This window comes from Culex quinquefasciatus, chromosome 3 (assembly GCF_015732765.1).
Source record: "Culex quinquefasciatus strain JHB chromosome 3, VPISU_Cqui_1.0_pri_paternal, whole genome shotgun sequence".
NCBI classification, from domain to species: domain Eukaryota; kingdom Metazoa; phylum Arthropoda; class Insecta; order Diptera; family Culicidae; genus Culex; species Culex quinquefasciatus.
This window is the reverse complement of record NC_051863.1, coordinates 98,541,403-98,559,037: the sequence shown is the minus strand read 5'-3', so window position 1 is coordinate 98,559,037 and position 17,635 is coordinate 98,541,403. Positions and strand designations below refer to the sequence as shown.

Genomic DNA, 17,635 nt, shown 5'->3' with positions numbered 1-17,635 from the left:
AATACTTAAAATACTTAAAATACTTAAAATACTTAAAATACTTAAAATACTTAAAATACTTAAAATACTTAAAATACTTAAAATACTTAAAATACTTAAAATACTTAAAATACTTAAAATACTTAAAATACTTAAAATACTTAAAATACTTAAAATAATTTAAATACTTTAAATACTTAAAATACTTAAAATACTTAAAATACTTAAAATACTTAAAATACTTAAAATACTTAAAATACTTAAAATACTTAAAATACTTAAAATACTTAAAATACTTAAAATACTTAAAATACTTAAAATACTTAAAATACTTAAAATACTTAAAATACTTAAAATACTTAAAATACTTAAAATACTTAAAATACTTAAAATACTTAAAATACTTAAAATACTTAAAATACTTAAAATACTTAAAATACTTAAAATACTTAAAATACTTTAAATACTTAAAATACTTAAAATACTTAAAATACTTAAAATACTTAAAATACTTAAAATACTTAAAATAATTAAAATACTTAAAATACTTAAAATACTTAAAATACTTAAAATACTTAAAATACTTAAAATACTTAAAATACTTAAAATACTTAAAATACTTAAAATACTTAAAATACTTAAAATACTTAAAATACTTAAAATACTTAAAATACTTAAAATACTTAAAATACTTAAAATACTTAAAATACTTAAAATGCTTAAAATACTTAAAATACTTAAAATACTTAAAATACTTAAAATACTTAAAATACTTAAAATACTTAAAATACTTAAAATACTTAAAATACTTAAAATACTAAAATACTTAAAATACTTAAAATACTTAAAATACTTAAAATACTTTAAATGCTTCAAAACTTTAAATACTTACATATTTGTTCGGCACGGCGCCGAATGTTTTGACCTGATTTGCGCAACTGCCTCCCAGTGTGCGTGAGTCCAGCCCTGCGTCGCTGTCAGCGACGTTGCTGCCAACGTGACAGCGCGAAACGACGCAACGAGCGAAAACGGCGCGAACCGAAGCGCGCGCAAACGGAAAGAAGAGAGAGAGAGTGGAAAATTTTCACTCCGTTTCGAGACGCGAACGAGACACGTCGTGCAGTGTAAATAAAAATCGGAAATTTGAAAGTTTTGTGAAGTAAAAGGTGTAAAAGCAAGCCCCAGTGTTTTTATCACTCCAGAATCCCGAATACAGTCCACCCGCAGAATCCAGTTGGGGGATTTGGCCCCAACAATATTAAAATACTTGAAATACTTTAAATATTAAAATTACTTAAAATACTTTAAATACTTTAAATGCTTCAAAAACTTTAAATACTTACAATATTAAAATTATTAAAATACATAACATACTTAAAAAACATCTTTCAAAAGCTTAAAATACTTGAAATACTTAAAATATTGAAAAACCTAGAAAAAATAAATGCTTAAAACTATTAAAATACTTAACAAATTTTAAATACTTTAATTATTTCAAATCGTTTAAATACTTAAAAACTTTAAAAACATAGAATATGAAAATACCTGAAAAAATGAAAATACTTAAAATCATACATAAAAAGAAATATTTCAAATACTTAAAAAATTAAGTACTTAAAATATTAAAATACCTAGAAAAATTAAATGCTTATAACTATTTAAATACTTTATTATTCCAAATCGTTAAAATACTTAAAAACTTTAAAAACATATAATATTAAAATACCTTAAAAATGAATGAACTTAAAATCATTAGCATATTTAACATACGTAAAAAATAAATATTTCAAATACTTAAAATATTTTAAATACTGACAATAATAAAATACCTAGAAAAAAATAAATGCTTAAAATTATTTAAATACTCAACAAACTTTAAACACTTTGAATATTTAAAATAGTTCAAAACTTTTAAAAGTCACAATATTAACGTACCTGGAAAAATAAAAATACCTAAACTCATGAGCATATTTAACATACCTAAAAATAATAATATTTCAAAAAACTTAAAATACTTCACAAAATTAAAGTATTTTAGAAAAGTTAGTCGCTTAAAATTATTTAGATACGTTATAAACTTCAAATACTTTAAATATGTTAAATGCTAGAAAAAAATTATGCTTACAATATTAAAATCAATAAAATTATTAACATACATTACCTATGTCCCCATTTCTAGCTCAAAACAAATCGCCGAAATGTCACTTAGCGCATCCACGATAAAAAAAACTGGATTTTTTCGTTTCCAAAACCAAAACAAACCTCACTGTCTGTCACACGCGTAGAATGCCCCGGCAATTGACAGAAAACCGAAATCCCTACGAGTCCGTGACCAAGAAACTGTCACACGCGGAGATAAAACACGGGAACTGTCTTACGGACCGTGTTCCCCTTGATTCGGCAATCAAAACAAACACGCGTACAACCGGGAACTGTTCTGTCTTTTGCACTCTTACCTTGTTACTCCTCCTGCCGCTCAGTCCTCCTCATGCTGCCCGGTCCTCCTCGCGTGCTCTGTCTTCCTCCTGCCGCCCGGTCCACCTCCTGTGCTCTGTCCTCCTCCTGCCGCTCGGTATTCATGAAATCATGTAAACTTTCATGAAATCATGAAAAACATGATTCATAAATTCGCGAATAAAATTGTACGGCGTAAAATTTACGCATGCATAAATAATCGTAAAATCTAAATATTTTTCATGAATTCATGAAGTTTAGTCATGACTTCATGTAAATCAGTCATGAAATCATGAATAGTGATATGCATGATTTCATGAAGGAAAATTCATGAATATTCGTAAAAATATTTTAGCCATGAATAAAATTCATAAGTTCGTGCATTTTTATGATCACGAAATCATGAAATCATGATAAAGATATCACGAAATCATGCACAAAATTATTCACGAATTCATGAATCGAAATTCACGATTTCTCGCACACTTTTTTTCCATGTGGTCACTCCGGCCGTACGTCTTGACAGACGAAACGATCGAGGAGTTTCAACAAAAATGGAACTATTGGACGCGACAACGCCGTAGCTACAACTCCTGGATGCAGTGGTGGCTGCGCCTCGCGAAACCAAAATGAAGTCCTTCTTTAGATGGAAGTCTAAGGAGGCGTTTGATGACTTCACTCGTAAACAGCAGCATCTCTATGCGCAGCTTCACCGGGCGTATCGCGCGTTCTTGTACAATCCAGACATGCTGACCTTCATCAACTGCATCAAGTCCCAATTGCTTCTACTACAGAAGCAGTTCACTCAGCTGTTCGTGCGTATCAACGATACTCACGTAACTGGCGAGCCGTTGTCAACCTTCCAGCTTGGAGAGAACGAGGAAACGCACGATCATCGAGAGCATGGCGAACGACGCTGGCGCCTCTCTGGAGAGTTCAGATGAGATCCCAGAGCACGTGGTCAACTACTACCAAAACCTGTACGCAGAAGGAGAGACGCGAGCAAATCCCGATTTCGACTGCGCTAGGGTGGTTCCACCAGACAACATCTTTAATAATGCCTGCATGGAGGAAATCACAACAGCGGAAATTTACGAGGCGATCAAATCCAGCTCGTCGAAGAAGTCCCCAGGGTCCGACGGTCTTCCCAAAGAGTTCTACGTACGCACATTCGACATCATTCACCGAGAGCTGAATCTGCTGCTGAACGAAGCGCTTCGTGGTGACATCCCCGAAGAGTTCGTGAACGGTGTGATCGTCCTGGTGAAAAAACAAGCTGGAAACTCTATCACTGCATACTAGCCTGTACCATTTTGAGGTCATATCGAGGAATTTCAGGTGCTCACTTCTTAAATGATAGATTATGATGTTAGGAACAATTTTTTTATTCTTAAATTTAGAACAACTTTCCCAAAGACACCATATTTTTAGGATTTTCCCCCGCGAAGTTATTAGCGCCCAAAACTGACCCTTTTTGCGCGGCCAGCTGTAAGGGGCTACCTAACAACGATGTTTATTTCCAATTCGTACACGCACGTGCTCTCTCTCAGGTTCAAACTCTCTCACGAGCTTGCTCGCCTGCCTGCCTGCCTGTTTACCTACAAGCGAGCGCTGTTTCTCTGCTTGGACTTTTGTCGTCGTCGTCGTTTTCGTTTACACTCAACCCCCGGTGGTTGGTCACTTTTTCGTTTGACACTTTTTTAGTTTGTACCCCGTTGGTTTGTCAAAGTCAAACTAAAAGTGACGAACTGTCACTTTTACACGGCGCTCACGCACACTATCAAAACAAACGTTTGGTAGTGTGTGTGAACTCCGTGTAAAAGGTGTCAAACTAAAACGTGACCCCGTTCGTTTGACAACAGTTGGTGTCAAACCATCGGGGTTTGAGTGTATTATCCGCTGAGCTGCGTTCTTGACATGTTTATTATAATTTTGAACTAAAATAGCAGGATTGTTTTGAGATATATTTAGCATATAAGTTCTTAAATTATGTCAAAAATAAAAAAAACTGCGCTGAAAAAATAGTTTAAAGAAAAGACAGCTTAGGCTCACTAAAAAGTTACAGCAAATGTCATGAGAACAGGGTTTGTTTGTTTTTCCAAGCATTACACGCAGTTTTTCGCATATGCTAAAGAAACATAATAATGATTCAATTATTTAAAAAAAAATCTTCAGGTAATACAATGTTCTTACAATTACAATTACATTACAATGTTGTTCCTCTAGGTAGTTTGCTTTAACAAAAATATACTTTAGTACAAATCAGAACAAACCAAGGCAATTTTACAATTATTGCTGCAAATTTTCATTCATACTCTATAAAATTATTTTTTTATTCTTTCTGGAAATTTCTCTCTGTGTTCCTATACCACCTGCAACAAATATTGCAACTGTTTATCATTTTTGTCAGTTTACCTGTAAATTTTTGATTCAGGAAACATCTCTTTCCGCCCAATCGTTAACTACCTTCAGATCTTGCAGTTGCGGCCTTCCTTTAAGATACTCAATGGGATTCAGTTTAAAAAAAAAATCTCAAGAAAATTCCTTCCTTTTTTATCTAAAAAAAACTGCATGGTCTTTCTTGTAACAAAAACAGATAAATTAAAATCCAAAACGTTTGCAATTGGGTTTGGAACAGAACAGATGACGATTCATGGATGAACTAATTCATCAAATTTGTATTCTCTCTCACACGCTCTTATAATATGATATCTATTGATGTGTTTTTGCCTTTCTTACTAAAGAAAGGTATAGTGTTTGCTTTTGGCTCCGACTCCAATTCAAGCTTCGTTCTCAAATCATTTCTCGAGAAATATAAATTCGAAAAATTTGCAAAAAATCATGGACGATCGATTTTCGACGCCCGATCGATTGACAATGACAGAATTGGTCTACCTTCAATATTCGAATTTTGGCGCTTAATTTACTGTAGAGCACGCGTGACGTCCGTGTGTGGTAAAAAAGTGCTCAATTTTGTGGTAGGGGGTTTCTCAGAGCCCACATTATGGATTTAAGCTCTCTTGGGCGCATTTGAAAGGGGATGTGCTGAACCTGAACCAGTTCCATACCAAATTTGAATTTATCCATTTTTTATGGGGACTCGGAGTGTGTTTTCACCAAATCAGGCGGTTTTCAAATGAAAATTCGGTCGAAAATTGAAATATTGAAATCGTTTATTTATCCAAAACATTGCATTTTTCCAGCCCTACATCCTCCCAAATTTTCATCCACGTCGGTAATGTGGTTCTTGATTTACAGCTTGTGGACTAATTCACTGTGAGGGAAAACCCTAAAAGGTAAAAGCCAACTTTCACCAAACGCCAAAACTATTCCTTTGGCATTTTATCTAATTTTTTTTCTCCACATCATAATCTAGACCATACTCGATGTTCTGAAACAAATTTGACCTCATTCGGATTTACCGTTCAGATTTTAGAAAATTTCCATTTTTGCCTTTCTTACTAAAGAAAGGTATAGTGTTTGCTTTTGGCTCCGACTCCAATTCAAGCTTCGTTCTCAAATCATTTCTCGAGAAATATAAATTCGAAAAATTTGCAAAAAATCATGGACGATCGATTTTCGACGCCCGATCGATTGACAATGACAGAATTGGTCTACCTTCAATATTCGAATTTTGGCGCTTAATTTACTGTAGAGCACGCGTGACGTCCGTGTGTGGTAAAAAAGTGCTCAATTTTGTGGTAGGGGGTTTCTCAGAGCCCACATTATGGATTTAAGCTCTCTTGGGCGCATTTGAAAGGATGTGCTGAACCTGAACCAGTTCCATACCAAATTTGAATTTATCCATTTTTATGGGGACTCGGAGTGTTTTCACCAAATCAGGCGGTTTTCAAATGAAAATTCGGTCGAAAATTGAAATATTGAAATCGTTTATTTATCCAAAACATTGCATTTTTCCAGCCCTACATCCTCCCAAATTTTCATCCACGTCGGTAATGTGGTTCTTGATTTACAGCTTGTGGACTAATTCACTGTGAGGGGGAAAAACCCCTAGAAAAGGTAAAAGCCAACTTTCACCAAACGCCAAAACTATTCCTTTGGCATTTTATCTAATTTTTTTTCTCCACATCATAATCTAGACCATACTCGATGTTCTGAAACAAATTTGACCTCATTCGGATTTACCGTTCAGATTTTAGAAAATTTCCATTTTTGCCTTTCTTACTAAAGAAAGGTATAGTGTTTGCTTTTGGCTCCGACTCCAATTCAAGCTTCGTTCTCAAATCATTTCTCAAGAAATATAAATTCGAAAAATTTGCAAAAAATCATGGACGATCGATTTTCAACGCCCGATCGATTGACAATGACAGAATTGGTCTACCTTCAATATTCGAATTTTGGCACTTAATTTACTGTAGAGCACGCGTGACGTCCGTGTGTGGTAAAAAAGTGCTCAATTTTGTGGTAGGGGGTTTCTCAGAGCCCACATTATGGATTTAAGCTCTCTTTGGCGCATTTGAAAGGGGATGTGCTGAACCTGAACCAGTTCCATACCAAATTTGAATTTATCCATTTTTTATGGGGACTCGGAGTGTGTTTTCACCAAATCAGGCGGTTTTCAAATGAAAATTCGGTCGAAAATTGAAATATTGAAATCGTTTATTTATCCAAAACATTGCATTTTTCCAGCCCTACATCCTCCCAAATTTTCATCCACGTCGGTAATGTGGTTCTTGATTTACAGCTTGTGGACTAATTCACTGTGAGGGGGAAAAACCCCTAAAAAAGGTAAAAGCCAACTTTCACCAAACGCCAAAACTATTCCTTTGGCATTTTATCTAATTTTTTTTCTCCACATCATAATCTAGACCATACTCGATGTTCTGAAACAAATTTGACCTCATTCGGATTTACCGTTCAGATTTTAGAAAATTTCCATTTTTGCCTTTCTTACTAAAGAAAGGTATAGTGTTTGCTTTTGGCTCCGACTCCAATTCAAGCTTCGTTCTCAAATCATTTCTCGAGAAATATAAATTCGAAAAATTTGCAAAAAATCATGGACGATCGATTTTCGTCGCCCCGTCGACAAGTTGTCAAGTTGAGCTTCACATGCAGACGCGAGCAATGCTGGCGCGTGATGCTGGCGCGTATAGAGTTTTGATACTAGATTACCCCTTTTAGTGCAAGTTGCTTTATCGATTGCTCGTTCATCACATATCGCCTATCATTATTTTCTATGCTAAGCTTCAGTGAACGCAAACTAGACGCAAGCAGCTATCTGTTCTGAAGCCTCATGCTCATTCTTTTGCCTTTCTTTTTTGTTTTGCTCATTCTCTGATCGAACTCTGAGCGTACGAATTTCTGGGAAGCGTCCAAGCTTCCCATTTGCCAGTGACAACGCACATCGCGGGTTTGGTTTTCTAGCTTCGGTACTAGCCTTTTTGTGTATTGATATTTTTGTTCATCGTACCAGCGCACCAAGGTGGTTTATTCGGTACGTTTGCGTTTGTCGCAGTGAAGTCCCACCGAGCGCTCAGTCGTTGTATGCTTCCCTATCCCAAAAACGCCTAAATGCATACTATATACTCATGCATACTTATTGAAAGCTCACAATTTTGCCTAACGCCTAAATGACAGGTTAGTGAATTACAGTAGGCGTTTCAAAGCTTTCAAGAACATTTATGCGGCTTTACCGTTACATCGTTGTTTACAACACGGAAAATTCTCGGGTGTTGAAACACTTTCTGCTAGTCATTTTGTAACCACTTTAACGCATTGGAGCAAGACGGAATTATTTTGTTTTCTCGTTAATTCTAGATATTTTGAAAAGTGCAAAAACACTCAGAGAATACGAACAATTTAGCGATATGCAGAAAACATTACGAACATCGCAAATTGTGAGCTAATTCTCTGTCTCAAAAACAATGTGTTCTGATTTAAAAATCGAAAATGCTTGTGTGCGAGCACAGCTTACAACCGGCCATGGCAAATGGGGCAAAAACCAGCGCTTTTCAGTTATATGAAAAAATATGGTTGAGTTTCGAATTGTATTATGAATGGACCATTCTTTATTTTGCTTTTTCTTTGAAAATAAAATCAACTGCCGTTAACTTCCTTTTGTAAGAAAGGCTCTATCTCACCCAGGTGGGATTAAATCGGGTTTTTCGTTTTGTTGATCACATATTACATTAAATTTTATATCTCAAAACAAACCTGGTATTTTAGTTCAATATTATAATAAACATGTCAAGAACGCAGCGCAGCGGATAGCAAACGAAAACGACGACGACGACAAAAGTCCAAGCAGAGAAACAGCGCTCGCTTGTAGGTAAACAGGCAGGCAGGCAGGCGAGCAAGCTCGTGAGAGGGTTTGTACCTGAGAGAGAGCACGTGCGTGTACGAATTGGAAATAAACATCGTTGTTAGGTAGCCCCTTACAGCTGGCCGCGCAAAAAGGGTCAGTTTTGGGCGCTAATAACTTCGCGGAAAAAATCCTAAAAATGTGGTGTCTTCGGGAAAGTTGTTCTAAATTTAATGAAGGTTCTACATTTGAGAAATGGTAAGAATCGAATAATTATGGCGCCTTCCACAGGTAAAAAGTAAAACAGTTGCTTTTCTCCATACATTTTGACGATTTTTCCCATATAAACTTTAAGCGATTGGAGGAAGGGGTTCCCGTGGTCAGAATGAGCTCAAATTTAGAATTTAGCCTAGTGATGGGTCAATCTTTGATTTCAGGGGGTAGCCCCAAAAAAGTCCGGATTTGGACCACCCTATTGCTCAACCAGAACTACGACGAGTACGACGAGATGTGAAACACAAAGTGATGAAACTTTTCATCAATTACATCAACTTTATTGATCAATGTAATAATCAGATTGATGTAGATTCCCTTAATTTAAATCTAGAATTCATCATGTAATTTACTTTTACAAATGACTAAAAAAAATATTTTGATATTTTAAACATTTGCCCATATTCTGGGCACCCTAGTGAGCAAGTATCCTTTTGAAAGGGTTTGCCCTCAAAAGGGTGACGACGGGTAAGGGTTAAGGGTTATTCTGATTTGATTAGAATAGGTTAAAATGGAAATTCATTCAGAAAATGCTCTAATAGCCAGAGGGATAACGCAAATGAAGTACAGTTTTGATGTTTTTTGTGCATTTATTAACAATTTAGAAAGTAGATACTTTAAATAAGGTTAGGAGCGCTTGTTGGCTTTCGTAATGCTCTAAATTGTTATTTTCTTTTTAGTCTCGGTGAGAACAATATCAAACAATGTTGTCCTTGGCTAATCAGCGAGAATTTTGGCTCGAGGCTCGAGTCGATTTGGCTCGAGTTCAGTTTAGTTCTCGAGTAAGTAAGTTCTCAGTGAGTAAGATTGTCCGCAAGCAAGAATTTCTGAACAATGTATTCAGAGGCCCGGATTATTGGAAAGTATACAATTCTAAAACAATTGTTTCCATGTTTCTCCTCATTATCTAACCCGAGGTGTCGTTTGTTTCTTATGGGTCTTTTTTTTTTACTGGCGGCTGAAATGGCAACAGGTGAGACTGCTTGATGGAAATACGTTATTCCTGAAAAAATAAATAAACGCAAAATTAAATGAACATATGCTGAAATTACTTGGGAAATCCTCAGAACCATTTCCAATCATTTTATTTTTCTTCTGTTTTGTTTTAAAAATTCATTCCATTAGTGACCTAACACATATTGAAGATAAAAAATAATGATGTTTATTTAAAAAAATTACCTTTACTCTTAATAGCTTGTACAATCATACACAATAGATATCCAGCAAAAGCAAGAAATGCCAAAGCTGCTACGCTTAACTGTAAAATTGATTGTATTTTGCTTGGATTGGTCGCCATAGCCTCAAAGAAGATTTTCTGAAAATATAGTAATAACAGCAATTAAAAACAAGTTAACAGCGCCGTATCAAGGGGTTAGCCCAGGCCCGTGATACTGACGTAGCTTGCTAAAGCCGCCACCAAATGTTTGGTGGCGCTGTTTCGGGAATAACATTTCAGAGGGTCACAAATTAAAATATAATTAGTCTTATTTATTTTTTTGGAAAATAATCCTGTATCTGCTCATATTGATTCTTTTCATTAAAATAAACCAAAAATGCCGAAAACAACCATATCCGTAGTAACAGTTCAATAGGGCGAATCTGCGTTTGTAAATAAGCAGTCTATCCCTCTCTTACCTTACGTGAACTGTCACTTGAGCAAAAGGGATAGACTGCTTGTTTACAAACGCAGATTCGCCCTATTGAAATATTACTACGGATATATGTTTAGCATCAGGTCTCAGGCAAAGTTTCCCAGCAGGTGTCTTTTTCAAATCCTCTGAAATGTCTTCCGCAAATTCTTATTTGGCCAATGAACTTACAGATCATCATAATATTAATTTAAAACTGCAATTTGAGGCGGTTGAGCTCAACCATGTTGTTGGGAAACCTTAAGAGCGAGTCCACGAACAGGGCATAGCCCATTGTTAGGGACGTTGTGGGGCTCACGTTGTGGGGCTTTACAAAAAAGCATGTTTTTGAGTCAAACAAACCAACTTCTATGGTACCCCGTGGTTTGAATGTGTTGGTAAATTTTCGACAGGAAAGCCAGAACAGCTGTTTTTAGACATAAAGGTTCAAATTTACAAACTAATGTTGTTGTTTTGTGTCTATTCCTACTGAAACAAATTAAAAAATATTCAAATATTGTGCAAAAACATTGCTAAAATTACTTCTCAATTCACCCCATGTGTCTCGATTTGCCCCGGAATTTCATTTTAAAGGCTGATACGCAGATGGGAAGGAACGCAAAACTCCATACAAAAAACGCCCAAGAAACGGTCAAGGAAAGGGTCACGAAAAGATTTTTCTTAAGCGGTACGCAGCTGAAAAGTAACAGAAACGGAAAGATTGCGTTTGACGTTTCTTCGCGCGGTGCTTGTTTGTAATATGTTTTGATGAAAAAATCAAAGAATTGTAATTTTTCTTTTTGAATGCGATTGATAATTACAAACGTTTTATTAATTTTGTATTGGAGATAATAATATTTAAAATTCCCGCCGAATCTCAAAAAGCAGAATATTGAAACTAAAAGGACAGATTTAGTTTTTCGGCCGAAATGGAGTAAAAAAAGAAGTTGTCTTTATAGATGTCGGCCATCGTGTCACCAACAATTTATTGCTAGTACCAACCAGCTACCTAAGGATTATGAGTCCCCTGCACTGTCCGATTTATCCACACTCGCGGGACCAAAATGAACTTTCAGAAATTTCAAATAACATTTTTTTTTAATAATAAAGAAAATTTCAACAAAAATCTGAAATTTGAAAAATCAAAATTAAAAATATGCAGAATTGAATAATAATTTTAATTTTTAACTTTTTATAAATTCCATAGATCAAAAATGTTAAAATTCAAAACGAATGTACAAGTCGAAATTCCAAAAGTTTTAAAAATCGGAAATATAGAAATTCGTAAATACAAATTTACGAAAACCTCGAAATTATAAGAATCAAAAACCTCGTCAAAAACTCTATTTCCTCCAAAATTAAAAATGTAGAATGAAAATTTAAGAATAAAGTAATTTAAAAAATTAAGAATTCAAGAATTAAAAAATTAAAAAATTTAAAAATTTAAGAATTTAAGAATTTAAGAATTTAAGAATTTAAGAATTTAAGAATTTAAGAATTTAAGAATTTAAGAATATAAGAATTTAATTTCTCGATTAAATTTTCAAAAGGCCCTATCTGCATAGGAAACCCATGAGGATAGGTTGTTTTGAAAATTTAATCTAGAATTTAAGAATTTAAGAATTTAAGAATTTAAGAATTCAAGAATTAAAAATTAAAAAATTTAAAAATTTAAGAATTTAAGAATTTTAGAATTTTAGAATTTTAGAATTTAAGAATTTAAGAATTTAAGAATTTAAGAATTTTAGAATTTTAGAATTTTAGAATTTAAGAATTTAAGAATTTAAGAATTTAAGAATTTAAGAATTTAAGAATTTAAGAATTTAAGAATTTAAGAATTTAAGAATTTAAGAATTTAAGAATTTAAGAATTTAAGAATTTAAATTTAAGAATTTAAGAATTTAAGAATTTAAGAATTTTAGAATTTAAGAATTTAAGAATTTAAGAATTTAAGAATTTAAGAATTTAAGAATTTAAGAATTTAAGAATTTAAGAATTTAAGAATTTAAGAATTTAAGAATTTAAGAATTTAAGAATTTAAGAATTTAAGAATTTAAGAATTTAAGAATTTAAGAATTTAAGAATTTAAGAATTTAAGAATTTAAGAATTTAAGAATTTAAGAATTTAAGAATTTAAGAATTTAAGAATTTAAGAATTTAAGAATTTAAGAATTTAAGAATTTAAAAATTTAAGAATTTAAGAATTTAAGAATTTAAGAATTTAAGAATTTAAGAATTTAAGAATTTAAGAATTTAAGAATTTAAGAATTTAAGAATTTAAGAATTTAAGAATTTAAGAATTTAAGAATTTAAGAATTTAAGAATTTAAGAATTTAAGAATTTAAGAATTTAAGAATTTAAGAATTTAAGAATTTAAGAATTTAAGAATTTAAGAATTTAAGAATTTAAGAATTTAAGAATTTAAGAATTTAAGAATTTAAATTTAAAATTCTTAAGAATTTAAGAATTTAAGAATTTAAGAATTTAAGAATTTAAGAATTTAAGAATTTAAGAATTTAAGAATTTAAGAATTTAAGAATTTAAGAATTTAAGAATTTAAGAATTTAAGAATTTAAGAATTTAAGAATTTAAGAATTTAAGAATATAAGAATTTAAGAATTTAAGATTTTAAGAATTCCAGAAAAAATAAACATTTGTACCAGCCTTATTTTATAATTTCCAAATTTCCTAACTTCCTAATTTCCTAGTTTCCGAATATCCTAATTTCTTTATTTCCTAATTTCCATACTTCCAATTTTCCTGATTTCTTAACTTCCTAACTTCCTAAACTCCTAATTTCATAGTTTCTTAATTTCCTAACATCCTAATATTCTAATTTCCTAACTTCCTAATTTCCTAATTTCCAAATTTCCTAACTTCCTAACTTCCTAATTTCCTAACATATTATTTTCCTAATTTCACGATTTTCTAATTTCTGAATTTCCTTTTTTCCTTATTTCATAATTTCCTAGCTTTCTAATTTCCTAACATATTAATTTCATAATTTCTTAACTTCCTAACTTCCTAAACTACTAATTTCCTAGTTTCCTAATTTCCTAACTTCCTAATTTCCCAATTTCCTAACTTCCTAACTTCCTAATTTCCTAACTTCCTAATTTCCTAGTTTCCTGATATCCTAATTTCCCAATTTCCTAACTTCCTCACTTCCTAATATCCTGATTTAATTTCCTAACTTCCTAACTTCCTAACTTCCTAATTTCCTAACTTCCTAACTTCCTAATTTCCTAACTTCCTAATTTCCTAGTTTCTCGATATCCTAATTTCCCAATTTCCTAACTTCCTCACTTCCTAATATCCTGATTTAATTTCCTAACTTCCTAACTTCCTAATTTCCTAGTTTCCTAATTTAAAAAAATCCTTATTTCCTAATTTCCTAACTTCCTAATTTCCTCATTTCCTAATTTCCTAATTTCCTAATTCCCTAAATTTTTAATTTCCTTATTTCATAATTACATATTTTTTTAAACTTTATTTTTTCTTGTTTTAGAATTTAAGAATTTCTAAATTTGCTTTTATTTATTGATTTCGGTGTTGGTGCGGCGTTCTATCCCCCGCACGAGCAGCTGTCAAACTCGCCGTCGCCCGTCGCTGCCAACTTGATCGACACAAAAACCCCGCTCACAGCGGAAGTAACCACACACACAACACTCTCAGAACAGCCGTCGACCAGAGCAGTCGGCAAAACACATTTTCGCTACAAATAAAATTAGAATTAGTTTGAGAGAGAAAAATACAGTCCACTTTTGATTTAATCCAGTGCGCCGCGTTTTATTTCGCATGTTCCACTGCTCCCCGCGACCAACAATTTCTTAATTTGGTTTATAATTGTTGTTAAATTTTTTTGAATAAACATTTTCAATCTATTTAATTTTAAGTTTTGAATATTTTTAATCTTTTTATTTTTTCCTCGATAGAACCTCAAGCGCGCACACCGTCAACCGCGCTCATACCGAACTGTCAACTTTTCTTGGGGGGGTCACGAAAAGAATACGCAACATTTCTTGACCGCGTTCCTTCCGATCAGCATACCGTACTTAACTAACGAAACAAAAATAAAGAAAAAAAAATTTTCGTCCTTTCGATTTTGCGCCCTTTTTGTCATGTTACTCCCCATAATTTTGACACTAGTCACCAAAACTTTGGTACTTTTTAGGCTTCAGTGACATTGTATGCAGATGACAGCCGAAGCATCCCCGTGAGTTAGCCCAGTTGGCGATCGCCAAGGGCGCCAGCCTTTGGAGGCGCCGAAATCGATGAATTGTCAAGTTAGTAAAAATACTATCCAGGTTTTTAAGCGAAGATGGCGTTTGAATGGTGAACGTCCGAAATGTCAAAATCACGCAGTGGTACCAATATTCCGACAAAAGTGTGCCATGGCATGACACCCACATTTGTTTTCTGATTTTGGTGCTACTGCGCGATTTTGACATTTCGGATGTTCACCATTCGAACGCCATCTTCGCTTTAAAACCTGGATAAGAAGGTATTTGAAACAGAAAGGGCGCCAAAAGTTAATGAAAGACTCCAAATTTATTAAGATTAAAATATAGAAAAAAGTGTTTTATGTAGAATTCTTGGGACGACAAAATGAATTGTTTGAATATTTCTACTTTGGAACGCCCAAAAAACATGTAAATGTAAAAATGAACAATGTAAATTTCAAAAACATTATTTTTTGCCAAATCCCGGCTCGGACCAACACAACTGGTGATCTTTTCCCTTCTGGATTCGATTGCTTAGTAAAGGGAAGGTAGTGCATCGTCACAAACTGCACCTAATCAAGGCACCTTAGGGAGACAACCCGAGGGGGATGACACTTCCGCGTTGACCGAGCGATAAAGATTCCTTTGCTAACCTTTTCAGCGTTCACTTTTACCTTTCCGCTTTTTTATGCTTTAACTTGCGATAACCGCGTTAACTCGCTTTTTCGTTTACCTTTTCTTGCGTTTTCGCATCACACTGCTCGATTTTTGACAGCGAGAACTGTCAAGAGCAAATGACAGTTCTCGATGTCAAATCAGTCGAGCAGTTTGTTTTGGCATTTTTTTCTCCGTCACCGGACTCGATCGTCGATTCATTCTAGTAGGACACTAGCGGCCCGGCTTTAGCAAGTTGGCAGCATCCGGACAGAACGGCAGCAACTGCAACCTGAATGGTCGGCATTGTTTATCGTCCATAAAAAAAAATAAAAAAATACAAATTCACGCGTTTTGTCTTGTGTTTTACATAAATCCGGTCGCTGGAGTACGTTGCGGAACCGGGAGAAGTGGAGTTCCGGTCCTGTGGTCGCTTTTCGGTGAAATCATCTCAAAGTTCGTGTCGCAGATTGAGGTTACGATGAACATCTGACTAGTAGTTTTGTTCATCTTTATAGAAACAATCATCTTTTCGTTAAATTTTTGCTCCAGCAGCATGATCCGGCTGTCCAGGATGTCCAGGTCCGGCCATCGCTGCAGCGTCCTTCGATGGGCATGTTGACTACACGTGCACCTGCAAAGAAAATAATCATAAACATAAAAAATCCTGCAAAACCCCACCTCCAACATTCTTACTCTTTGTTCAGATAAGCGTTACAAACGGTACCCTTCGTTGTCGGCGATCGTCGTCGTCAGCTAGAACAGAGCGAGACCGAACGCTTCCATGGCCATTGATTCCTTACGGGACGTTTCCGCGGCCACCACGCGAAGAGCGTCGTGCAGCGAACGATCCGCTTTGTCGATGATCAGCTGGGTTGCCCCACGGATTACGACGGTACAGGCCTCTAAGAGAGGGACTCCGCTGAAGCACAGTAGACCTGCTCGATCAGATCGCAACGACCGAGACGAAACTGGTCCGGGTTATCACCTTTTCCTTCATCTTCTCCTTCTCGGCGATCTCCAGCTCGGCAATCTTCGCCATCGAGTCCATCTTGATGCTCGATCCAAAAACCTTGATCTCAATTTCCCGGATCACTTCAACCGCATCACGGCATCGACGGCCAGCTTGGCAAAGTAGTTTTGCTGAGACAGAATCTTAGACCTGAGCGTCATCCAGGCAATGTTCATTAAATCCTCTCGGATGTTTTCCACCTCCTTCAAATTGTCCTGAGCCGCGGTAATCAGCGCCGAACGTGTCGCCTTCGTGGCAGCTCTCCACCCGGCGATAATCATTTGCGGGTGCCACTTTTGCTCGATCAACTTTTCCGCCTCTCGCGTCACGGAAGTCGTTCCATCGCCAACCTCGTTGTCTTGGAAGCGACTTGTCCATTCCCTTCGGACCGAGTGTGCCCTTGACCAGATCGCCGATCGCGATGGCTCCCACAAACGAGGAAAGCTGGGCAAATTCGCCCTTCTCCTTCTCGGCAAACGTTTCGACGCTTCGCTGGTCACAATCAGGGCAAAAGCTAGTGATGCAGCGTGGTGGCGCGCCTTTCAGCGCACAGTGGTCCAGATCGCAAAATTAAGTGGAAAATGGATTTTCGAAAAATGGTTAAGTTTTGGAGCTTTGGTGTCTCAGAAGAGTTGTTGCAAATAGAAAGGGGCAACTTTTGGTTTGGTTGAAAATTAGGGTGGTTCACGATTAGGGTGATTTTGGAAATCTAACTTTACAGGAATATTTTTGGGATTTTTTTTGTCTTCTAGAAAGTTGTTGGGCTTTCCATTTCAAGCAACTTTGTCGAAGACACCAAAATTTTATCTCGTAATCTACGCCTTCTATGACCAAATTTATAGAAAGCATCTGAGCAAACCTTCAAAAATCAGTTTTTTGAACGTGGCAATTCAGGGTTAAGTTTTAGAGAAAAGTGATGTTCTGAGCACTTTTAGAGCTCTAAAAAACGAACATTTTTATTTGTTGACATGCCAATTTGGACTTAAGGGTCAAAAGTTACAGCCATTTTAAGGTAAAAAAGATGCAAATTTAAAACTTAAATATCTCGAAATGGCGCAAGCCAAATTTTAAGCACTAGGTTGCATTTGAAAGAGGAGATCTAGCACTACAAACGCTGAAAAAATCCCAGAGGTGTTTTTCTTTAAACTCG

At 34.9% G+C, this 17,635-nt stretch overlaps 1 long non-coding RNA gene and 1 pseudogene across 1 annotated transcript; both read right to left on the bottom strand.

The window, feature by feature from the left end:
* Positions 1 to 9,533: 9,533 nt before the first annotated feature.
* Positions 9,534 to 10,264, bottom strand: LOC119769448. The gene is made up of 2 exons (XR_005278361.1): positions 10,148 to 10,264; positions 9,534 to 9,971 (listed from the first exon to the last, which is right to left on the bottom strand). It is a non-coding gene; the product is annotated as an uncharacterized LOC119769448 (long non-coding RNA).
* A 5,575-nt stretch (positions 10,265 to 15,839) lies between these two features.
* Positions 15,840 to 17,052, bottom strand: LOC119769134 (annotated as a pseudogene).
* Positions 17,053 to 17,635: the final 583 nt, after the last annotated feature.